This window comes from Schistocerca americana, chromosome X, assembly GCF_021461395.2.
Source record: "Schistocerca americana isolate TAMUIC-IGC-003095 chromosome X, iqSchAmer2.1, whole genome shotgun sequence".
Taxonomy (NCBI): domain Eukaryota; kingdom Metazoa; phylum Arthropoda; class Insecta; order Orthoptera; family Acrididae; genus Schistocerca; species Schistocerca americana.
The window spans coordinates 62,361,088-62,387,005 of record NC_060130.1 but is presented as its reverse complement, the minus strand read 5'-3'; positions in this window follow the sequence as shown (position 1 = coordinate 62,387,005).

Genomic DNA, 25,918 nt, shown 5'->3' with positions numbered 1-25,918 from the left:
CTCTCTTAAGGTAGCCAAATGCCTCGTCAACAGGCGAAATACATTGGTAAACTGGAGGAGCCCCTAGCAGGAGTACTTTGAAAGACATGATGTCGACAAATAATGGCGTATCGCGTCTGGTATAGGGGCAGAGGCAAATGGTAGATGTGACTGTGGTTTAACGGAGAGACACTGGCAGGAGTAACTATGACTCTCTTAAGGTAGCCAAACGCCTCGTCAATAGGCGAAATACATCGGCAAAGTCGAAAAGCTCCCGGCAGGAGAACTGTGATATTCTTTAGGTTGACTGATAATGGCGTATCCCTTCAGGTGAACTGGCCAGAATAAGATTGAAAATGTGACTGTGGTAAAACGGGGAGCAACTGACAGGAGTAACTATGACTCTCTGAAGGTAGCCAAATGCCTCGTCAAGAGGCGTATCGCTTCGGGTGAACTGGCCAGAATAAGATTGGAAATGTGACTGTGGTAAAACGGGGAGCAACTGTCAGGAGTAAGTTTGACTCTCTTAAGGTAGCCAAATGCCTCGTCAACAGGCGAAATACATTGGTAAACTGGAGGAGCCCCTAGCAGGAGTACTTTGAAAGACATGATGTCGACAAATAATGGCGTATCGCGTCTGGTGAAAGGGGCAGAGGAAAATGGTAGATGTGACTGTGGTTTAACGGAGAGACACTGGCAGGAGTAACTATGACTCTCTTAAGGTAGTCAGATGCCTCGTCAATAAGCGAAATACGTCGGCAAAGTCGAGAAGCTCCCGGCAGGAGAACTGTGAAAGTCTTAATGTCAACAGACATTAGCGTATCGCTTCAGGAGAACTGGCCAGAGTAAGCTTGGAGATGTGACTGTTGTAAAATGGGGAGCAACAGCAAGGAGTAACTATGACTCTCTTAAGGTATCCAAATGCCTCGTCAACAGGTGAAATACATCGGCAAACTCGAGAAGCTCCCGGCAGGAGTACTGTGATATACTTTAGGTTGACTGATAATGGCGTATCGATTCAGGTGAACTGGCCAGAATAAGATTAAAATGTGACTTTGGTAAAACGGGGAGCAACTGACAGGAGTAACTATGACTCTCTTAAGGTAGCCAAATGCCCCGTCAACAGGCGAAATACATTGGTAAACTGGAGGAGCCCCTAGCTGGAGTACTGTGAAAGTCATAATGTCGACAAATAATGGCGTATCGCGTCTGGTGAAAGGGGCAGAGGGAAATGGTAGATGTGACTGTGGTTTAACGGAGAGAGACTGGCAGAAGTAACTATGACTCTCTTAAGGTAGCCAAACGCCTCGTCAATAGGCGAAATACATCGGCAAAGTCGAAAAGCTCCCGGCAGGAGTACTGTGAAAGTCTTTATGTCAACAGATATTAGTGTATCGCTTCAGGAGAATTGGCCAGAGTACGCTTGTAGATGTGCCTGTCGTAAAATGGGGAGCAACAGCAAGGGGTAACTATGACTCTCTTAAGGTATCCAAATGCCTCGTCAACAGGCGAAATACATCGGCAACCTCGAGAAGCTCCCGGCAGGAGTACTGTGTTATTCTTTAGGTTGACTGATAATGGCGTATCGATTCAGGTGAACTGGCCAGAATAAGATTGAAAATGTGACTGTGGTAAAACGGGGAGCAACTGACAGGAGTAACTTTGACTCTCTTAAGGTAGCCAAATGCCTCGTCAAGAGGCGTATCGCTTCGGGTGAACTAGACAGAATAAGATTGGAAATGTGACTGTCGTAAAACGGGGAGCAACTCTCAGGAGTAAGTTTGACTCTCTTAAGGTAGCCAAATGCCTCGTCAACAGGCGAAATACATTGGTAAACTGGAGGAGCCCCTAGCAGGAGTACTTTGAAAGACATGATGTCGACAAATAATGGCGTATCGCGTCTGGTAAAGGGGCAGAGGAAAATGGTACATGTGACTGTGGTTTAACGGAGAGACACTGGCAGGAGTAACTATGACTCTCTTAAGGTAGCCAAACGCCTCGTCAATAGGCGAAATACATCGGCAAAGTCGAAAAGCTCCCGGCAGGAGTACTGTGAAAGTCTTTATGTCAACAGATATTAGCGTATCGCTTCAGGAGAATTGGCCAGAGTAAGCTTGTAGATGTGCCTGTTGTAAAATGGGGAGCAACAGCAAGGGGAAACTATGACTCTCTTAAGGTATCCAAATGCCTCGTCAACAGGCGAAATACATCGACAAACTCGAGAAGCTCCCGGCAGGAGTAATGTGATATTCTTTAGGTTGACTGATAATGGCGTATCGCTTCAGGTGAACTGGCCAGAATAAGATTGAAAATGTGACCGTGGTAAAACGGGGAGCAACTGACAGGAGTAACTATGACTCTCTTAAGGTAGCCAAATGCCTCGTCAACAGGCGAAATACATTGGTAAACTGGAGGAGCCCCTAGCAGGAGTACTGTGAAAGTCATAATGTCGACAAATAATGGCGTATCGCGTCTGGTGAAAGGGGCAGAGGAATATTGTAGATGTGACTGTGGTTTAACGGAGAGAAACTGGCAGGAGTAACTATGACTCTCTTAAGGTAGCCAAATGCCTCTTCAATAGGCGAAATACATCGGTAAAGTCCAGAAGCTCCCGGCAGGAGTACTGTGAAAGTCTTTATGTCAACAGATATTAGCGTATCGCTTCAGGAGGATTGGCCAGAGTAAGCTTGTAGATGTGCCTGTTGTAAAATGGGGAGCAACAGCAAGGGGAAACTATGACTCTCTTAAGGTATCCAAATGCCTCGTCAACATGCGAAATACATCGGCAAACTCGAGAAGCTCCCGGCAGGAGTACTGTGATATTCTTTAGGTTGACTGATAATGGCGTATCCCTTCAGGTGAACTGGCCAGAATAAGATTGAAAATGTGACTGTGGTAAAACGGGGAGCAACTGACAGGAGTAACTATGACTCTCTTAAGGTAGCCAAATGCCCCGTCAACAGGCGAAATACATTGGTAATCTGGAGGAGCCCCTAGCAGGATTACTGTGAAAGTCATAATGTCGACAAATAATGGCGTATCGCGTCTGGTGAAAGGGGCAGAGGAAAATGGTAGATGTGACTGTGGTTTAACGGAGAGACACTGGCAGGAGTAACTATGACTCTCTTAAGGTAGCCAAACGCCTCGTCAATAGGCGAAATACATCGGCAAAGTCGAAAAGCTCCCGGCAGGAGTACTGTGAAAGTCTTTATGTCAACAGATATTAGTGTATCGCTTCAGGAGAATTGGCCAGAGTAAGCTTGTAGATGTGCCTGTTGTAAAATGGGGAGCAACAGCAAGGGGTAACTATGACTCTCTTAAGGTATCCAAATGCCTCGTCAACAGGCGAAATACATCGGCAAACTCGAGAAGCTCCCGGCAGGAGAACTGTGATATTCTTTAGGTTGACTGATAATGGCGTATCGCTTCAGGTGAACTGGCCAGAATAAGATTGAAAATGTGACTGTGGTAAAACGGGGAGCAACTGACAGGAGTAACTATGACTCTCTTAAGGTAGCCAAATGCCTCGTCAAAAGGCGAAATACATTGGTAAACTGGAGGAGCCCCTAGCAGGAGTACTTTGAAAGACATGATGTCGACAAATAATGGCGTATCGCGTCTGGTGAAAGGGGCAGAGGAAAATGGTAGATGTGTCTGTGGTTTAACGGAGAGACACTGGCAGGAGTAACTATGACTCTCTTAAGGTAGCCAAACGCCTCGTCAATAGGCGAAATACATCGGCAAAGTCGAAAAGCTCCCGGCAGGAGTACTGTGAAAGTCTTTATGTCAACTGATATTAGCGTATCGCTTCAGGAGAATTGGCCAGAGTAAGCTTGTAGATGTGCCTGTTGTAAAATGGGGAGCAACAGCAAGGGGTAACTATGACTCTCTTAAGGTATCCAAATGCCTCGTCAACAGGTGAAATACATCGGCAAACTCGAGAAGCTCCCGGCAGGAGTACTGTGATATACTTTAGGTTGACTGATAATGGCGTATCGATTCAGGTGAACTGGCCAGAATAAGATTAAAATGTGACTTTGGTAAAACGGGGAGCAACTGACAGGAGTAACTATGACTCTCTTAAGGTAGCCAAATGCCCCGTCAACAGGCGAAATACATTGGTAAACTGGAGGAGCCCCTAGCAGGAGTACTGTGAAAGTCATAATGTCGACAAATAATGGCGTATCGCGTCTGGTGAAAGGGGCTGAGGAATATTGTAGATGTGACTGTGGTTTAACGGAGAGACACTGGCAGGAGTAACTATGACTCTCTTAAGGTAGCCAAACGCCTCGTCAATAGGCGAAATACATCGGCAAAGTCGAAAAGCTCCCGGCAGGAGTACTGTGAAAGTCTTTATGTCAACAGATATTAGTGTATCGCTTCAGGAAAATTGGCCAGAGTAAGCTTGTAGATGTGCCTGTTGTAAAATGGGGAGCAACAGCAAGGGGTAACTATGACTCTCTTAAGGTATCCAAATGCCTCGTCAACAGGCGAAATACATCGGCAAACTCGAGAAGCTCCCGGCAGGAGTACTGTGATATTCTTTAGGTTGACTGATAATGGCGTATCGCTTCAGGTGAACTGGCCAGAATAAGATTGAAAATGTGACTGTGGTAAAACGGGGAGCAACTGACAGGAGTAAGTTTGACTCTCTTAAGGTAGCCAAATGCCTCGTCAACAGGCGAAATACATTGGTAAACTGGAGGAGCCCCTAGCAGGAGTACTTTGAAAGACATGATGTCGACAAATAATGGCGTATCGCGTCTGGTGAAAGGGGCAGAGGAAAATGGTAGATGTGACTGTGGTTTAACGGAGAGACACTGGCAGGAGTGACTATGACTCTCTTAAGGTAGTCAGATGCCTCGTCAATAAGCGAAATACGTCGGCAAAGTCGAGAAGCTCCCGGCAGCAGAACTGTGAAAATCTTTATGTCAACAGACATTAGCGTATCGCTTCAGGAGAACTGGCCAGAGTAAGCTTGGAGATGTGACTGTTGTAAAATGGGGAGCAACAGCAAGGAGTAACTATGACTCTCTTAAGGTATCCAAATGCCTCGTCAACAGGTGAAATACATCGGCAAACTCGAGAAGCTCCCGGCAGGAGTACTGTGATATACTTTAGGTTGACTGATAATGGCGTATCGATTCAGCTGAACTGGCCAGAATAAGATTAAAATGTGACTTTGGTAAAACGGGGAGCAACTGACAGGAGTAACTATGACTCTCTTAAGGTAGCCAAATGCCCCGTCAACAGGCGAAATACATTGGTAATCTGGAGGAGCCCCTAGCAGGAGTACTGTGAAAGTCATAATGTCGACAAATAATGGCGTATCGCGTCTGGTGAAAGGGGCAGAGGAAAATGGTAGATGTGACTGTGGTTTAACGGAGAGACACTGGCAGGAGTAACTATGACTCTCTTAAGGTAGCCAAACGCCTCGTCAATAGGCGAAATACATCGGCAAAGTCGAAAAGCTCCCGGCAGGAGTACTGTGAAAGTCTTTATGTCAACAGATAATAGTGTATCGCTTCAGGAGAATTGGCCAGAGTAAGCTTGTAGATGTGCCTGTTGTAAAATGGGGAGCAACAGCAAGGGGTAACTATGACTCTCTTAAGGTATCCAAATGCCTCGTCAACAGGCGAAATACATCGGCAAACTCGAGAAGCTCCCGGCAGGAGTACTGTGATATTCTTTAGGTTGACTGATAATGGCGTATCGCTTCAGGTGAACTGGCCAGAATAAGATTGAAAATGTGACTGTGGTAAAACGGGGAACAACTGACAGGAGTAACTATGACTCTCTTAAGGTAGCCAAATGCCTCGTCAAAAGGCGAAATACATTGGTAAACTGGAGGAGCCCCTAGCAGGAGTACTTTGAAAGACATGATGTCGACAAATAATGGCGTATCGCGTCTGGTGAAAGGGGCAGAGGAAAATGGTACATGTGACTGTGGTTTAACGGAGAGACACTGGCAGGAGTAACTATGACTCTCTTAAGGTAGCCAAACGCCTCGTCAATAGGCGAAATACATCGGCAAAGTCGAAAAGCTCCCGGCAGGAGTACTGTGAAAGTCTTTATGTCAACTGATATTAGCGTATCGCTTCAGGAGAATTGGCCAGAGTAAGCTTGTAGATGTGCCTGTTGTAAAATGGGGAGCAACAGCAAGGGGTAACTATGACTCTCTTAAGGTATCCAAATGCCTCGTCAACAGGTGAAATACATCGGCAAACTCGAGAAGCTCCCGGCAGGAGTACTGTGATATACTTTAGGTTGACTGATAATGGCGTATCGCTTCAGGTGAACTGGCCAGAATAAGATTGAAAATGTGACCGTGGTAAAACGGGGAGCAACTGACAGGAGTAACTATGACTCTCTTAAGGTAGCCAAATGCCTCGTCTACAGGCGAAATACATTGGTAAACTGGAGGGACCCCTAGCAGGAGTACTGTGAAAGTCATAATATCGACAAATAATGGCGTATCGCGTCTGGTGAAAGGGGCTGAGGAATATTGTAGATGTGACTGTGGTTTAATGGTGAGAAACTGGCAGGAGTAACTATGACTCTCTTAAGGTAGCCAAATGCCTCTTCAATAGGCGAAATACATCGGTAAAGTCGAGAAGCTCCCGGCAGGAGTACTGTGAAAGTCTTTATGTCAACAGATATTAGCGTATCGCTTCAGGAGAATTGGCCAGAGTAAGCTTGTAGATGTGCCTGTTGTAAAATGGGGAGCAACAGCAAGGGGAAACTATGACTCTCTTAAGGTATCCAAATGCCTCGTCAACAGGCGAAATACATCGGCAAACTCGAGAAGCTCCCGGCAGGAGTAATGTGATATTCTTTAGGTTGACTGATAATGGCGTATCGCTTCAGGTGAACTGGCCAGAATAAGATTGAAAATGTGACCGTGGTAAAACGGGGAGCAACTGACAGGAGTAACTATGACTCTCTTAAGGTAGCCAAATGCCTCGTCAACAGGCGAAATACATTGGTAAACTGGAGGAGCCCCTAGCAGGAGTACTGTGAAAGTCATAATGTCGACAAATAATGGCGTATCGCGTCTGGTGAAAGGGGCAGAGGAATATTGTAGATGTGACTGTGGTTTAACGGAGAGAAACTGGCAGGAGTAACTATGACTCTCTTAAGGTAGCCAAATGCCTCTTCAATAGGCGAAATACATCGGTAAAGTCCAGAAGCTCCCGGCAGGAGTACTGTGAAAGTCTTTATGTCAACAGATATTAGCGTATCGCTTCAGGAGGATTGGCCAGAGTAAGCTTGTAGATGTGCCTCTTGTAAAATGGGGAGCAACAGCAAGGGGAAACTATGACTCTCTTAAGGTATCCAAATGCCTCGTCAACAGGCGAAATACATCGGCAAACTCGAGAAGCTCCCGGCAGGAGTACTGTGATATTCTTTAGGTTGACTGATAATGGCGTATCCCTTCAGGTGAACTGGCCAGAATAAGATTGAAAATGTGACTGTGGTAAGACGGGGAGCAACTGACAGGAGTAACTATGACTCTCTTAAGGTAGCCAAATGCCCCGTCAACAGGCGAAATACATTGGTAATCTGGAGGAGCCCCTAGCAGGAGTACTGTGAAAGTCATAATGTCGACAAGTAATGGCGTATCGCGTCTGGTGAAAGGGGCAGAGGAAAATGGTAGATGTGACTGTGGTTTAACGGAGAGACACTGGCAGGAGTAACTATGACTCTCTTAAGGTAGCCAAACGCCTCGTCAATAGGCGAAATACATCGGCAAAGTCGAAAAGCTCCCGGCAGGAGTACTGTGAAAGTCTTTATGTCAACAGATAATAGTGTATCGCTTCAGGAGAATTGGCCAGAGTAAGCTTGTAGATGTGCCTGTTGTAAAATGGGGAGCAACAGCAAGGGGTAACTATGACTCTCTTAAGGTATCCAAATGCCTCGTCAACAGGCGAAATACATCGGCAAACTCGAGAAGCTCCCGGCAGGAGTACTGTGATATTCTTTAGGTTGACTGATAATGGCGTATCGCTTCAGGTGAACTGGCCAGAATAAGATTGAAAATGTGACTGTGGTAAAACGGGGAGCAACTGACAGGAGTAACTATGACTCTCTTAAGGTAGCCAAATGCCTCGTCAAAAGGCGAAATACATTGGTAAACTGGAGGAGCCCCTAGCAGGAGTACTTTGAAAGACATGATGTCGACAAATAATGGCGTATCGCGTCTGGTGAAAGGGGCAGAGGAAAATGGTACATGTGACTGTGGTTTAACGGAGAGACACTGGCAGGAGTAACTATGACTCTCTTAAGGTAGCCAAACGCCTCGTCAATAGGCGAAATACATCGGCAAAGTCGAAAAGCTCCCGGCAGGAGTACTGTGAAAGTCTTTATGTCAACTGATATTAGCGTATCGCTTCAGGAGAATTGGCCAGAGTAAGCTTGTAGATGTGCCTGTTGTAAAATGGGGAGCAACAGCAAGGGGTAACTATGACTCTCTTAAGGTATCCAAATGCCTCGTCAACAGGTGAAATACATCGGCAAACTCGAGAAGCTCCCGGCAGGAGTAATGTGATATACTTTAGGTTGACTGATAATGGCGTATCGCTTCAGGTGAACTGGCCAGAATAAGATTGAAAATGTGACCGTGGTAAAACGGGGAGCAACTGACAGGAGTAACTATGACTCTCTTAAGGTAGCCAAATGCCTCGTCTACAGGCGAAATACATTGGTAAACTGGAGGGACCCCTAGCAGGAGTACTGTGAAAGTCATAATGTCGACAAATAATGGCGTATCGCGTCTGGTGAAAGGGGCTGAGGAATATTGTAGATGTGACTGTGGTTTAATGGTGAGAAACTGGCAGGAGTAACTATGACTCTCTTAAGGTAGCCAAATGCCTCTTCAATAGGCGAAATACATCGGTAAAGTCGAGAAGCTCCCGGCAGGAGTACTGTGAAAGTCTTTATGTCAACAGATATTAGCGTATCGCTTCAGGAGGATTGGCCAGAGTAAGCTTGTAGATGTGCCTCTTGTAAAATGGGGAGCAACAGCAAGGGGAAACTATGACTCTCTTAAGGTATCCAAATGCCTCGTCAACAGGCGAAATACATCGGCAAACTCGAGAAGCTCCCGGCAGGAGTACTGTGATATTCTTTAGGTTGACTGATAATGGCGTATCCCTTCAGGTGAACTGGCCAGAATAAGATTGAAAATGTGACTGTGGTAAAACGGGGAGCAACTGACAGGAGTAACTATGACTCTCTTAAGGTAGCCAAATGCCTCGTCAAAAGATGAAATACATTGGTAAACTGGAGGAGCCCCTAGCAGGAGTACTTTGAAAGACATGATGTCGACAAATAATGGCGTATCGCGTCTGGTGAAAGGCGCAGAGGAAAATGGTAGATGTGTCTGTGGTTTAACGGAGAGACACTGGCAGGAGTAACTATGACTCTCTTAAGGTAGCCAAACGCCTCGTCAATAGGCGAAATACATCGGCAAAGTCGAAAAGCTCCCGGCAGGAGTACTGTGAAAGTCTTTATGTCAACAGATATTAGCGTATCGCTTCAGGAGAATTGGCCAGAGTAAGCTTGTAGATGTGCCTGTTGTAAAATGGGGAGCAACAGCAAGGGGTAACTATGACTCTCTTAAGGTATCCAAATGCCTCGTCAACAGGCGAAATACATCGGCAAACTCGAGAAGCTCCCGGCAGGAGTACTGTGATATTCTTTAGGTTGACTGATAATGGCGTATCGCTTCAGGTGAACTGGCCAGAATAAGATTGAAAATGTGACTGTGGTAAAACGGGGAGCAACTGACAGGAGTAACTATGACTCTCTTAAGGTAGCCAAATGCCTCGTCAAAAGGCGAAATACATTGGTAAACTGGAGGAGCCCCTAGCAGGAGTACTTTGAAAGACATGATGTCGACAAATAATGGCGTATCGCGTCTGGTGAAAGGGGCAGAGGAAAATGGTAGATGTGTCTGTGGTTTAACGGAGAGACACTGGCAGGAGTAACTATGACTCTCTTAAGGTAGCCAAACGCCTCGTCAATAGGCGAAATACATCGGTAAAGTCCAGAAGCTCCCGGCAGGAGTACTGTGAAAGTCTTTATGTCAACAGACATTAGCGTATCGCTTCAGGAGAATTGGCCAGAGTAAGCTTGTAGATGTGCCTGTTGTAAAATGGGGAGCAACAGCAAGGGGAAACTATGACTCTCTTAAGGTATCCAAATGCCTCGTCAACAGGCGAAATACATCGGCAAACTCGAGAAGCTCCCGGCAGGAGTACTGTGATATTCTTTAGGTTGACTGATAATGGCGTATCGCTTCAGGTGAACTGGCCAGAATAAGATTGAAAATGTGACTGTGGTAAAACGGGGAGCAACTGACAGGAGTAACTATGACTCTCTTAAGGTAGCCAAATGCCTCGTCTACAGGCGAAATACATTGGTAAACTGGAGAGGCCCCTAGCAGGAGTACTGTGAAAGTCATAATGTCGACAAATAATGGCGTATCGCGTCTGGTAAAAGGGGCTGAGGAATATTGTAGATGTGACTGTGGTTTAACGGAGAGAAACTGGCAGGAGCAACTATGACTCTCTTTAGGTAGCCAAATGCCTCTTCAATAGGCGAAATACATCGGTAAAGTCCAGAAGCTCCCGGCAGGAGTACTGTGAAAGTCTTTATGTCAACAGATATTAGCGTATCGCTTCAGGAGAATTGGCCAGAGTAAGCTTGTAGATGTGCCTATTGTAAAATGGGGAGCAACAGCAAGGGGAAACTATGACTCTCTTAAGGTATCCAAATGCCTCGTCAACAGGCGAAATACATCGGCAAACTCGAGAAGCTCCCGGCAGGAGTAATGTGATATTCTTTAGGTTGACTGATAATGGCGTATCGCTTCAGGTGAACTGCCAGAATTAGATTGAAAATGTGACCGTGGTAAAACGGGGAGCAACTGACAGGAGTAACTATGACTCTCTTAAGGTAGCCAAATGCCTCGTCAACAGGCGAAATACATTGGTAAACTGGAGGAGCCCCTAGCAGGAGTACTGTGAAAGTCATAATGTCGACAAATAATGGCGTATGGCGTCTGGTGAAAGGGGCAGAGGAATATTGTAGATGTGACTGTGGTTTAACGGAGAGAAACTGGCAGGAGTAACTATGACTCTCTTAAGGTAGCCATATGCCTCTTCAATAGGCGAAATACATCGGTAAAGTCCAGAAGCTCCCGGCAGGAGTACTGTGAAAGTCTTTATGTCAACAGATATTAGCGTATCGCTTCAGGAGAATTGGCCAGAGTAAGCTTGTAGATGTGCCTGTTGTAAAATGGGGAGCAACAGCAAGGGGAAACTATGACTCTCTTAAGGTATCCAAATGCCTCGACAACAGGCGAAATACATCGGCAAACTCGAGAAGCTCCCGGCAGGAGTACTGTGATATTCTTTAGGTTGACTGATAATGGCGTATCCCTTCAGGTGAACTGGCCAGAATAAGATTGAAAATGTGACTGTGGTAAAACGGGGAGCAACTGACAGGAGTAACTATGACTCTCTGAAGGTAGCCAAATGACCTCGTCAAAAGGCGAAATACATTGGTAAACTGGAGGAGCCCCTAGCAGGAGTACTTTGAAAGACATGATGTCGACAAATAATGGCGTATCGCGTCTGGTGAAAGGGGCAGAGGAAAATGGTAGATGTGTCTGTGGTTTAACGGAGAGACACTGGCAGGAGTAACTATGACTCTCTTAAGGTAGCCAAACGCCTCGTCAATAGGCGAAATACATCGGCAAAGTCGAAAAGCTCCCGGCAGGAGTACTGTGAAAGTCTTTATGTCAACAGATATTAGCGTATCGCTTCAGGAGAATTGGCCAGAGTAAGCTTGTAGATGTGCCTGTTGTAAAATGGGGAGCAACAGCAAGGGGAAACTATGACTCTCTTAAGGTATCCAAATGCCTCGTCAACAGGCGAAATACATCGGCAAACTCGAGAAGCTCCCGGCAGGAGTACTGTGATATTCTTTAGGTTGACTGATAATGGCGTATCGCTTCAGGTGAACTGGCCAGAATAAGATTGAAAATGTGACTGTGGTAAAACGGGGAGCAACTGACAGGAGTAACTATGACTCTCTTAAGGTAGCCAAATGCCTCGTCAAAAGGCGAAATACATTGGTAAACTGGAGGAGCCCCTAGCAGGAGTACTTTGAAAGACATGATGTCGACAAATAATGGCGTATCGCGTCTGGTGAAAGGGGCAGAGGAAAATGGTAGATGTGTCTGTGGTTTAACGGAGAGACACTGGCAGGAGTAACTATGACTCTCTTAAGGTAGCCAAACGCCTCGTCAATAGGCGAAATACATCGGCAAAGTCGAAAAGCTCCCGGCAGGAGTACTGTGAAAGTCTTTATGTCAACAGATATTAGCGTATCGTTTCAGGAGAATTGGCCAGAGTAAGCTTGTAGATGTGCCTGTTGTAAAATGGGGAGCGACAGCAAGGGGTAACTATGACTCTCTTAAGGTATCCAAATGCCTCGTCAACAGGCGAAATACATCGGCAAACTCGAGAGCTCCCGGCAGGAGTACTGTGATATTCTTTAGGTTGACTGATAATGGCGTATCGCTTCAGGTGAACTGGCCAGAATAAGATTGAAAATGTGACCGTGGTAAAACGGGGAGCAACTGACAGGAGTAACTATGACTCTCTTAAGGTAGCCAAATGCCTCGTCTACAGGCGAAATACATTGGTAAACTGGAGAGGCCCCTAGCAGGAGTACTGTGAAAGTCATAATGTCGACAAATAATGGCGTATCGCGTCTGGTGAAAGGGGCTGAGGAATATTGTAGATGTGACTGTGGTTTAACGGAGAGAAACTGGCAGGAGCAACTATGACTCTCTTAAGGTAGCCAAATGCCTCTTCAATAGGCGAAATACATCGGTAAAGTCCAGAAGCTCCCGGCAGGAGTACTGTGAAAGTCTTTATGTCAACAGATATTAGCGTATCGCTTCAGGAGAATTGGCCAGAGTAAGCTTGTAGATGTGCCTGTTGTAAAATGGTGAGCAACAGCAAGGGGAAACTATGACTCTCTTAAGGTATCCAAATGCCTCGTCAACAGGCGAAATACATCGGCAAACTCGAGAAGCTCCCGGCAGGAGTAATGTGATATTCTTTAGGTTGACTGATAATGGCGTATCGCTTCAGGTGAACTGCCAGAATTAGATTGAAAATGTGACCGTGGTAAAACGGGGAGCAACTGACAGGAGTAACTATGACTCTCTTAAGGTAGCCAAATGCCTCGTCAACAGGCGAAATACATTGGTAAACTGGAGGAGCCCCTAGCAGGAGTACTGTGAAAAACATAATGTCGACAAACTGTCAGAGTCTAGTGGAGAGGAATCTCTAGTAGCTGTAGATGTAGGAAGTATGCAGCAGACCTCAGCAGTTACGGTGGCTAGGACAGTTGCAAAGTCTAAGAGAAAGAAGAAGGTTCTGCTGTTAGGTAGTTCTCATGGTAGAGGTGTAGGCCAGCAGTTGCAGGAAGTTTTGGGGAGTGAGTACCAGGTCACCAGCATTGTGAAGCCTAATGCAGGATTGGCTCAGGTGACTTTTAACATAGGGGGGTTATGTAGGGATTTTACTAAAGAGGATCAGGTAGTGATTGTGGGTGGGGCTGGTAATAGTATTGATAGGGATGGGGAGTATGACATAGATGGTGACCTGGAAAAGATAGCCACTCAGACTGGCAACACGAATGTGCATTTCGTGGAACTGTTTCAGCGTCACGATCGGCCTCATCTTAATACAGCCGTCAGGCGTAATAACATGAGACTTGGGGGTGCGCTGATGACAGAAGGCATGAGTCACATTTCAGTGGTGTCGGTGGAGTCTATCAGTAGGACGGGTTTCACTAGACATGGCCTGCACCTCAACAGGTATGGGAAGGGGAGGTTGGCAAAACTTATAGGTGACAGCATAGGTGGGGGTGGTGGGATCACTCATGGGAAAATTCCGGTAGTTGTGGGTGTTAGAGCTGTACCTTTTTTAGATTGAAGTCAGCTGATAGGTATTCCTGCTTAAGGGAAGTCTCTCTAACAAAGAAACCACTCTCTACAAAGCTTGGGTATCCGATTAATGAGGGAATTAGTATATTTCATCAAAATATACAAGGTATTAGAGATAAAGTTAGTGAACTGCTTATAGATGTTGACTCTGAAATTATTGGTATATCTGAACACTTCTTAAATAAGGAGATAATTCAGAGGCTTCCTTTACCAGGATACAGGTTGGCTAGCAGCTTTTCTAGGAGCTCTTTGCGGTGTGGGGGAGTGGCCATGTATGTGAAAAACGGTATCCCATTTGAGTCAATTGATGTTTCAAAGTACTGCACCGAAAAGGTGTTTGAATGTTGTGCAGGTGTGGTTAAATTTAGTGGAGCTAAACTTCTTACTGTTGTTATTTATAGATCCCCAGACTCCGATTTCACAACATTTTTGCTAAAGCTAGAGGAGGTTCTTGGTTCACTTTATAGGAAATACAAAAAGTTAGTTATATGTGGTGACTTCAATATTAATTGTATAAGTGATTGTGCAAGGAAAAGGATGCTGGTAGACCTCCTTAATTCATATAATCTTATGCAAACCGTATTCTTTCCAACGTGAGTGCAAGGGAACAGTAGAACAACCATAGACAATATTTTTGTTCATTCGTCATTATTAGAAGGGCATTCTGTTAGCAAAAAGGTGAATGGCCTTTCAGATCATGATGCACAAATTTTAAGTCTAAAAGTTTTTTGTGCTGCAACACATGTTAAATATAGTTACCAACGTTTTAGGAAAGCTGATCCAGTTGCTGTACAGACTTTTGTAAACCTTATCAAGGAACAAGAGTGGCAAGATGTTTATAGTGCTGATACAGTAGACGATAAATATAATGCTTTCCTCAAGACTTTTCTCGTGCTCTTTGAAAGTTGCTTTCCGTTAGAACGTTCAAAACAGGGTACTAGCACAAACAGGCAGCCTGGGTGGCTGACTAAAGGGATAAGAATATCTTGTAGAACAAAGTGGCAATTATATCAAAACGTTAGAATCAGTCAAAATCTAAATGCAGCAGCCCATTACAAACAGTATTGTAAGGTGCTTAAAAAAGTTATCAGGAAGGCAAAAAGTATGTGGTATGCAGATAGAATAGCTAAGTCTCAGGATAAAATTAAAACCATATGGTCAGTCGTAAAGGAAGTGGCTGGTCTGCAGAGACAGGTCGAGAATATAGAATCAGTGCGTAGTGGGGATGTCCGTGTTACTGATAAGTCGCATATATGTACAGTACTTAATAATCACTTTCTGAATATAGCAGGTGAACTAAATAGAAACCTAGTCCCAACAGGGAATCATATAACGCTCTTAGAAAAAAGTGTTCCGAGACTGTTACCTGAAATGCTCCTCCATGATACTAACAAGAGGGAGATTGAGTTAATAATTAAATCACTAAAGACCAAGAACTCTCATGGATATGACGGGGTATCTAGCAGAATACTGAAGTATTGTTCCACGTATGTTAGCTCAGTACTTAGCCATATCTGTAACTTTTCCTTTAGGAGTGGTCGGTTTCCTGACCGATTAAAGTACTCGGTAGTGAAGCCACTTTATAAAAAGGGAGACAGGGATAATGTTGACAATTATAGACCTATTTCTATGCCATCAGTGTTTGCTAAAGTTATTGAGAGGGTTGTATATACAAGGTTACTGCAGCATTTAAATTCACATAATTTGCTGTCAAATGTACAGTTTGGTTTTAGAAACGGTTTAACAACTGAAAATGCTATAGTCTCTTTTCTCTGTGAGGTTTTGGACGGATTAAATAAAAGGTTGCGAACGTTAGGTGTTTTCTTTGATTTAACGAAGGCTTTTGACTGTGTTGACCACAAAATATTACTGCAGAAGTTGGAACATTATGGAGTAAGGGGAGTAGCTTACAATTGGTTCGCCTCCTACTTTAAGAACAGAAAGCAGAAGGTAATCCTCCGCAATATTGAGAGTGGTAATGATGTTCAGTCCCAATGGGGCACTGTTAAATGGGGCGTTCCCCAAGGGTCGGTGCTGGGGCCACTGCTGTTCCTTATTTATGTAAATGATATGCCTTCTAGTATTACAGGTGATTCAAAAATATTTCTGTTTGCTGATGACACCACCTTGGTAGTGAAGGATCTTGTGTGTAATATTGAAACATCATCAAATAATGTAGTTCATGATATAAGTTCGTGGCTTGTGGAAAATAATTTGATGCTAAATCACAGTAAGACTCAGTTTTTACAGTTTCTAACCCACAATTCAACAAGAACTGACATTTTAATCAGACAGGATGGGCATGTTATAAGCGAGACGGAACAGTTCAAGTTCCTAGGCGTACAGATAGATAGTAAGCTGTTGTGGAAAGCCCATGTTCAGGATCTTGTTCAGAAACTAAATGCCGCTTTATTTACCATTAGAACAGTATCTGAAATAAGTGACATTTCAACACGAAAAGTAGTATACTTCGCATATTTTCATACGCTTATGTCATATGGTATTATTTTTTGGGGTAATTCTTCTGATTCAAAAAGGGTATTTTTGGCTCAAAAACGGGCTGTTCGAGCTATGTATGGTGTAAGTTCGAAAACCTCTTGTCGACCCCTATTCAATAGTCTGGGAATTTTGACGTTGCCCTCACAGTATGTATTTTCTTTAATGTCGTTTGTTGTTAGCAATATTAGCTTATTCCCAAGAGTTAGCAGCTTTCACTCAGTTAATACTCGGCAGAAATCAAATCTGCATGTGGAATGCACTTCCTTGACACTTGTGCAGAAAGGAGTGCAGTATTCTGCTGCATCCATTTTCAATAAGCTACCACAAGAACTCAAAAATCTTAGCAGTAGCCCAAACACTTTTAAGTCTAAACTGAAGAGTTTCCTCATGGTTCACTCCTTCTATTCTGTCGAGGAGCTCCTGGAAGAGATACAAAATTAAGCAAATTCCAGTGTACATTTTTGATTTCTTTATTTAAACTAACGACTTGTCGCCTGAATATGTTTCTTATATTTCATTTTATCTGTTTCTACAATCGTGTTATAATTTCATGTATTGACTCGTTCCATGACCATGGAGACTTCTCCTAAATGTGGTCCCACGGAACAATAAATAAATAAATAAATAAATAAATAAAAAATAATGGCGTATGGCGTCTGGTGAAAGGGGCAGAGGAATATTGTAGATGTGACTGTGGTTTAACGGAGAGAAACTGGCAGGAGTAACTATGACTCTCTTAAGGTAGCCAAATGCCTCTTCAATAGGCGAAATACATCGGTAAAGTCCAGAAGCTCCCGGCAGGAGTACTGTGAAAGTCTTTATGTCAACAGATATTAGCGTATCGCTTCAGGAGAATTGGCCAGAGTAAGCTTGTAGATGTGCCTGTTGTAAAATGGGGAGCAACAGCAAGGGGAAACTATGACTCTCTTAAGGTATCCAAATGCCTCGACAACAGGCGAAATACATCGGCAAACTCGAGAAGCTCCCGGCAGGAGTACTGTGATATTCTTTAGGTTGACTGATAATGGCGTATCCCTTCAGGTGAACTGGCCAGAATAAGATTGAAAATGTGACTGTGGTAAAACGGGGAGCAACTGACAGGAGTAACTATGACTCTCTGAAGGTAGCCAAATGCCTCGTCAAAAGGCGAAATACATTGGTAAACTGGAGGAGCCCCTAGCAGGAGTACTTTGAAAGACATGATGTCGACAAATAATGGCGTATCGCGTCTGGTGAAAGGGGCAGAGGAAAATGGCAGATGTGTCTGTGGTTTAACGGAGAGACACTGGCAGGAGTAACTATGACTCTCTTAAGGTAGCCAAACGCCTCGTCAATAGGCGAAATACATCGGCAAAGTCGAAAAGCTCCCGGCAGGAGTACTGTGAAAGTCTTTATGTCAACAGATATTAGCGTATCGCTTCAGGAGAATTGGCAAGAGTAAGTTTGTAGATGTGCCTGTTGTAAAATGGGGAGCAACAGCAAGGGGAAACTATGACTCTCTTAAGGTATCCAAATGCCTCGTCAACGGGCGAAATACATCGGCAAACTCGAGAAGCTCCCGGCAGGAGTACTGTGATATTCTTTAGGTTGACTGATAATGGCGTATCGCTTCAGGTGAACTGGCCAGAATAAGATTGAAAATGTGACTGTGGTAAAACGGGGAGCAACTGACAGGAGTAACTATGACTCTCTTAAGGTAGCCAAATGCCTCGTCAACAGGCGAAATACATTGGTAAACTGGAGGAGCCCCTAGCAGGAGTACTGTGAAAGTCATAATGTCGACAAATAATGGCGTATGGCGTCTGGTGAAAGGGGCAGAGGAATATTGTAGATGTGACTGTGGTTTAACGGAGAGAAACTGGCAGGAGTAACTATGACTCTCTTAAGGTAGCCAAATGCCTCTTCAATAGGCGAAATACATCGGTAAAGTCCAGAAGCTCCCGGCAGGAGTACTGTGAAAGTCTTTATGTCAACAGATATTAGCGTATCGCTTCAGGAGAATTGGCCAGAGTAAGCTTGTAGATGTGCCTGTTGTAAAATGGGGAGCAACAGCAAGGGGAAACTATGACTCTCTTACGGTATCCAAATGCCTCGACAACAGGCGAAATACATCGGCAAACTCGAGAAGCTCCCAGCAGGAGTACTGTGATATTCTTTAGGTTGACTGATAATGGCGTATCCCTTCAGGTGAACTGGCCAGAATAAGATTGAAAATGTGACTGTGGTAAAACGGGGAGCAACTGACAGGAGTAACTATGACTCTCTGAAGGTAGCCAAATGCCTCGTCAAAAGGCGAAATACATTGGTAAACTGGAGGAGCCCCTAGCAGGAGTACTTTGAAAGACATGATGTCGACAAATAATGGCGTATCGCGTCTGGTGAAAGGGGCAGAGGAAAATGGTAGATGTGTCTGTGGTTTAACGGAGAGACACTGGCAGGTGTAACTATGACTCTCTTAAGGTAGCCAAACGCCTCGTCAATAGGCGAAATACATCGGCAAAGTCGAAAAGCTCCCGGCAGGAGTACTGTGAAAGTCTTTATGTCAACAGATATTAGCGTATCGCTTCAGGAGAATTGGCCAGAGTAAGCTTGTAGATGTGCCTGTTGTAAAATGGGGAGCAACAGCAAGGGGAAACTATGACTCTCTTAAGGTATCCAAATGCCTCGACAACAGGCGAAATACATCGGCAAACTCGAGAAGCTCCCGGCAGGAGTACTGTGATATTCTTTAGGTTGACTGATAATGGCGTATCGCTTCAGGTGAACTGGCCAGAATAAGATTGAAAATGTGACTGTGGTAAAACGGGGAGCAACTGACAGGAGTAACTATGACTCTCTTAAGGTAGCCAAATGCCTCGTCAAAAGGCGAAATACATTGGTAAACTGGAGGAGCCCCTAGCAGGAGTACTTTGAAAGACATGATGTCGACAAATAATGGCGTATCGCGTCTGGTGAAAGGGGCAGAGGAAAATGGTAGATGTGTCTGTGGTTTAACGGAGAGACACTGGCAGGAGTAACTATGACTCTCTTAAGGTAGCCAAACGCCTCGTCAATAGGCGAAATACATCGGCAAAGTCGAAAAGCTCCCGGCAGGAGTACTGTGAAAGTCTTTATGTCAACAGATATTAGCGTATCGCTTCAGGAGAATTGGCCAGAGTAAGCTTGTAGATGTGCCTGTTGTAAAATGGGGAGCAACAGCAAGGGGTAACTATGACTCTCTTAAGGTATCCAAATGCCTCGTCAACAGGCGAAATACATCGGCAAACTCGAGAGCTCCCGGCAGGGGTACTGTGATATTCTTTAGGTTGACTGATAATGGCGCATCGCTTCAGGTGAACTGGCCAGAATAAGATTGAAAATGTGACCGTGGTAAAACGGGGAGCAACTGACAGGAGTAACTATGACTCTCTTAAGGTAGCCAAATGCCTCGTCTACAGGCGAAATACATTGGTAAACTGGAGGGGCCCCTAGCAGGAGTACTGTGAAAGTCATAATGTCGACAAATAATGGCGTATCGCGTCTGGTGAAAGGGGCTGAGGAATATTGTAGATGTGACTGTGGTTTAACGGTGAGAAACTGGCAGGAGTAACTATGACTCTCTTAAGGTAGCCAAATGCCTATTCAATAGGCGAAATACATCGGTAAAGTCGAGAAGCTCCCGGCAGGAGTTCTGTGAAAGTCTTTATGTCAACAGATATTAGCGTATCGCTTCAGGAGAATTGGCCAGAGTAAGCTTGTAGATGTGCCTGTTGTAAAATGGGGAGCAACAGCAAGGGGAAACTATGACTCTCTTAAGGTATCTAAATGCCTCGTCAACAGGCGAAATACATCGGCAAACTCGAGAAGCTCCCGGCAGGAGTAATGTGATATTCTTTAGGTTGACTGATAATGGCGTATCGCTTCAGGTGAACTGGCCAGAAGAAGATTGAAAATGTGACCGTGGTAAAACGGGGAGCAACTGAAAGGAGTAACTATGACTCTCTTAAGGTAGCCAAATGCCTCGTCAACAGGCGAAATACATTGGTAAACTGGAGGAGCCCCTAGCAGGAGTACTGTGAAAGTCATAATGTCGACAAATAATGGCGTATCGCGTCTGGTGAAAGGGGCAGAAGAATATTGTAGATGTGACTGTGGTTTACCGGAGAGAAACTGGCAGGAGTAACTATGACTCTCTTAAGGTAGCCAAATGCCTCTTCAATAGGCGAAATACATCGGTAAAGTCCAGTAGCTCCCGGCAGGAGTACTGTGAAAGTCTTTATGTCAACAGATATTAGCGTATCGCTTCAGGAGAATTGGCCAGAGTAAGCTTGTAGATGTGCCTGTTGTAAAATGGGGAGCAACAGCAAGGGGAAACTATGACTCTCTTAAGGTATCCAAATGCCTCGACAACAGGCGAAATACATCGGCAAACTCGAGAAGCTCCCGGCAGGAGTACTGTGATATTCTTTAGGTTGACTGATAATGGCGTATCCCTTCAGGTGAACTGGCCAGAATAAGATTGAAAATGTGACTGTGGTAAAACGGGGAGCAACTGACAGGAGTAACTATGACTCTCTGAAGGTAGCCAAATGCCTCGTCAAAAGGCGAAATACATTGGTAAACTGGAGGAGCCCCTAGCAGGAGTACTTTGAAAGACATGATGTCGACAAATAATGGCGTATCGCGTCTGGTGAAAGGGGCAGAGGAAAATGGTAGATGTGTCTGTGGTTTAACGGAGAGACACTGGCAGGAGTAACTATGACTCTCTTAAGGTAGCCAAACGCCTCGTCAATAGGCGAAATACATCGGGAAAGTCGAAAAGCTCCCGGCAGGAGTACTGTGAAAGTCATTATGTCAACAGATATTAGCGTATCGCTTCAGGAGAATTGGCCAGAGTAAGCTTGTAGATGTGCCTGTTGTAAAATGGGGAGCAACAGCAAGGGGAAACTATGACTCTCTTAAGGTATCCAAATGCCTCGTCAACAGGCGAAATACATCGGCAAACTCGAGAAGCTCCCGGCAGGAGTACTGTGATAATCTTTAGGTTGACTGATAATGGCGTATCGCTTCAGGTGAACTGGCCAGAATAAGATTGAAAATGTGACTGTGGTAAAACGGGGAGCAACTGACAGGAGTAACTATGACTCTCTTAAGGTAGCCAAATGCCTCGTCAAAAGGCGAAATACATTGGTAAACTGGAGGAGCCCCTAGCAGGAGTACTTTGAAAGACATGATGTCGACAAATAATGGCGTATCGCGTCTGGTGAAAGGGGCAGAGGAAAATGGTAGATGTGTCTGTGGTTTAACGGAGAGACACTGGCAGGAGTAACTATGACTCTCTTAAGGTAGCCAAACGCCTCGTCAATAGGCGAAATACATCGGCAAAGTCGAAAAGCTCCCGGCAGGAGTACTGTGAAAGTCTTTATGTCAACAGATATTAGCGTATCGTTTCAGGAGAATTGGCCAGAGTAAGCTTGTAGATGTGCCTGTTGTAAAATGGGGAGCAACAGCAAGGGGTAACTATGACTCTCTTAAGGTATCCAAATGCCTCGTCAACAGGCGAAATACATCGGCAAACTCGAGAGCTCCCGGCAGGAGTACTGTGATATTCTTTAGGTTGACTGATAATGGCGTATCGCTTCAGGTGAACTGGCCAGAATAAGATTGAAAATGTGACTGTGGTAAAACGGGGAGCAACTGACAGGAGTAACTATGACTCTCTGAAGGTAGCCAAATGCCTCGTCTACAGGCGAAATACATTGGTAAACTGGAGAGGCCCCTGGCAGGAGTACTGTGAAAGTCACAATGTCGACAAATAATGGCGTATCGCGTCTGGTGAAAGGGGCTGAGGAATATTGTAGATGTGACTGTGGTTTAACGGAGAGAAACTGGCAGGAGCAACTATGACTCTCTTAAGGTAGCCAAATGCCTCTTCAATAGGCGAAATACATCGGTAAAGTCCAGAAGCTCCCGGCAGGAGTACTGTGAAAGTCTTTATGTCAACAGATATTAGCGTATCGCTTCAGGAGAATTGGCCAGAGTAAGCTTGTAGATGTGCCTGTTGTAAAATGGTGAGCAACAGCAAGGGGAAACTATGACTCTCTTAAGGTATCCAAATGCCTCGTCAACAGGCGAAATACATCGGCAAACTCGAGAAGCTCCCGGCAGGAGTAATGTGATATTCTTTAGGTTGACTGATAATGGCGTATCGCTTCAGGTGAACTGCTAGAATTAGATTGAAAATGTGACCGTGGTAAAACGGGGAGCAACTGACAGGAGTAACTATGACTCTCTTAAGGTAGCCAAATGCCTCGTCAACAGGCGAAATACATTGGTAAACTGGAGGAGCCCCTAGCAGGAGTACTGTGAAAAACATAATGTCGACAAATAATGGCGTATGGCGTCTGGTGAAAGGGGCAGAGGAATATTGTAGATGTGACTGTGGTTTAACGGAGAGAAACTGGCAGGAGTAACTATGACTCTCTTAAGGTAGCCAAATGCCTCTTCAATAGGCGAAATACATCGGTAAAGTCCAGAAGCTCCCGGCAGGAGTACTGTGAAAGTCTTTATGTCAACAGATATTAGCGTATCGCTTCAGGAGAATTGGCCAGAGTAAGCTTGTAGATGTGCCTGTTGTAAAATGGGGAGCAACAGCAAGGGGAAACTATGACTCTCTTACGGTATCCAAATGCCTCGACAACAGGCGAAATACATCGGCAAACTCGAGAAGCTCCCGGCAGGAGTACTGTGATATTCTTTAGGTTGACTGATAATGGCGTATCCCTTCAGGTGAACTGGACGGAATAAGATTGAAAATGTGACTGTGGTAAAACGGGGAGCAACTGACAGGAGTAACTATGACTCTCTGAAGGTAGCCAAATGCCTCGTCAAAAGGCGAAATACATTGGTAAACTGGAGGAGCCCCTAGCAGGAGTACTTTGAAAGACATGATGTCGACAAATAATGGCGTATCGCGTCTGGTGAAAGGGGCAGAGGAAAATGGTAGATGTGTCTGTGGTTTAACGGAGAGACACTGGCAGGAGTAACTATGACTCTCTTAAGGTAGCCAAACGCCTCGTCAATAGGCGAAATACATCGGGAAAGTCGAAAAGCTCCCGGCAGGAGTACTGTGAAAGTCTTTATGTCAACAGATATTAGCGTATCGCTTCAGGAGAATTGGCAAGAGTAAGTTTGTAGATGTGCCTGTTGTAAAATGGGGAGCAACAGCAAGGGGAAACTATGACTCTCTTAAGGTATCCAAATGCCTCGTCAACGGGCGAAATACATCGGCAAACTCGAGAAGCTCCCGGCAGGAGTACTGTGATATTCTTTAGGTTGACTGATAATGGCGTATCGCTTCAGGTGAACTGGCCAGAATAAGATTGAAAATGTGACTGTGGTAAAACGGGGAGCAACTGACAGGAGTAACTATGACTCTCTTAAGGTAGCCAAATGCCTCGTCAACAGGCGAAATACATTGGTAAACTGGAGGAGCCCCTAGCAGGAGTACTGTGAAAGTCATAATGTCGACAAATAATGGCGTATGGCGTCTGGTGAAAGGGGCAGAGGAATATTGTAGATGTGACTGTGGTTTAACGGAGAGAAACTGGCAGGAGTAACTATGACTCTCTTAAGGTAGCCAAATGCCTCTTCAATAGGCGAAATACATCGGTAAAGTCCAGAAGCTCCCGGCAGGAGTACTGTGAAAGTCTTTATGTCAACAGATATTAGCGTATCGCTTCAGGAGAATTGGCCAGAGTAAGCTTGTAGATGTGCCTGTTGTAAAATGGGGAGCAACAGCAAGGGGAAACTATGACTCTCTTACGGTATCCAAATGCCTCGACAACAGGCGAAATACATCGGCAAACTCGAGAAGCTCCCGGCAGGAGTACTGTGATATTCTTTAGGTTGACTGATAATGGCGTATCCCTTCAGGTGAACTGGACGGAATAAGATTGAAAATGTGACTGTGGTAAAACGGGGAGCAACTGACAGGAGTAACTATGACTCTCTGAAGGTAGCCAAATGCCTCGTCAAAAGGCGAAATACATTGGTAAACTGGAGGAGCCCCTAGCAGGAGTACTTTGAAAGACATGATGTCGACAAATAATGGCGTATCGCGTCTGGTGAAAGGGGCAGAGGAAAATGGTAGATGTGTCTGTGGTTTAACGGAGAGACACTGGCAGGAGTAACTATGACTCTCTTAAGGTAGCCAAACGCCTCGTCAATAGGCGAAATACATCGGCAAAGTCGAAAAGCTCCCGGCAGGAGTACTGTGAAAGTCTTTATGTCAACAGATATTAGCGTATCGCTTCAGGAGAATTGGCCAGAGTAAGCTTGTAGATGTGCCTGTTGTAAAATGGGGAGCAACAGCAAGGGGAAACTATGACTCTCTTAAGGTATCCAAATGCCTCGTCAACAGGCGAAATACATCGGCAAACTCGAGAAGCTCCCGGCAGGAGTACTGTGATATTCTTTAGGTTGACTGATAATGGCGTATCGCTTCAGGTGAACTGGCCAGAATAAGATTGAAAATGTGACTGTGGTAAAACGGGGAGCAACTGACAGGAGTAACTATGACTCTCTTAAGGTAGCCAAATGCCTCGTCTACAGGCGAAATACATTGGTAAACTGGAGGAGCCCCTAGCAGGAGTACTTTGAAAGACATGATGTCGACAAATAATGGCGTATCGCGTCTGGTGAAAGGGGCAGAGGAAAATGGTAGATGTGTCTGTGGTTTAACGGAGAGACACTGGCAGGAGTAACTATGACTCTCTTAAGGTAGCCAAACGCCTCGTCAATAGGCGAAATACATCGGCAAAGTCGAAAAGCTCCCGGCAGGAGTACTGTGAAAGTCTTTATGTCAACAGATATTAGCGTATCGCTTCAGGAGAATTGGCCAGAGTAAGCTTGTAGATGTGCCTGTTGTAAAATGGGGAGCAACAGCAAGGGGTAACTATGACTCTCTTAAGGTATCCAAATGCCTCGTCAACAGGCGAAATACATCGGCAAACTCGAGAGCTCCCGGCAGGAGTACTGTGATATTCTTTAGGTTGACTGATAATGGCGTATCGCTTCAGGTGAACTGGCCAGAATAAGATTGAAAATGTGACCGTGGTAAAACGGGGAGCAACTGACAGGAGTAACTATGACTCTCTTAAGGTAGCCAAATGCCTCGTCTACAGGCGAAATACATTGGTAAACTGGAGGGGCCCCTAGCAGGAGTACTGTGAAAGTCATAATGTCGACAAATAATGGCGTATCGCGTCTGGTGAAAGGGGCTGAGGAATATTGTAGATGTGACTGTGGTTTAACGGTGAGAAACTGGCAGGAGTAACTATGACTCTCTTAAGGTAGCCAAATGCCTATTCAATAGGCGAAATACATCGGTAAAGTCGAGAAGCTCCCGGCAGGAGTTCTGTGAAAGTCTTT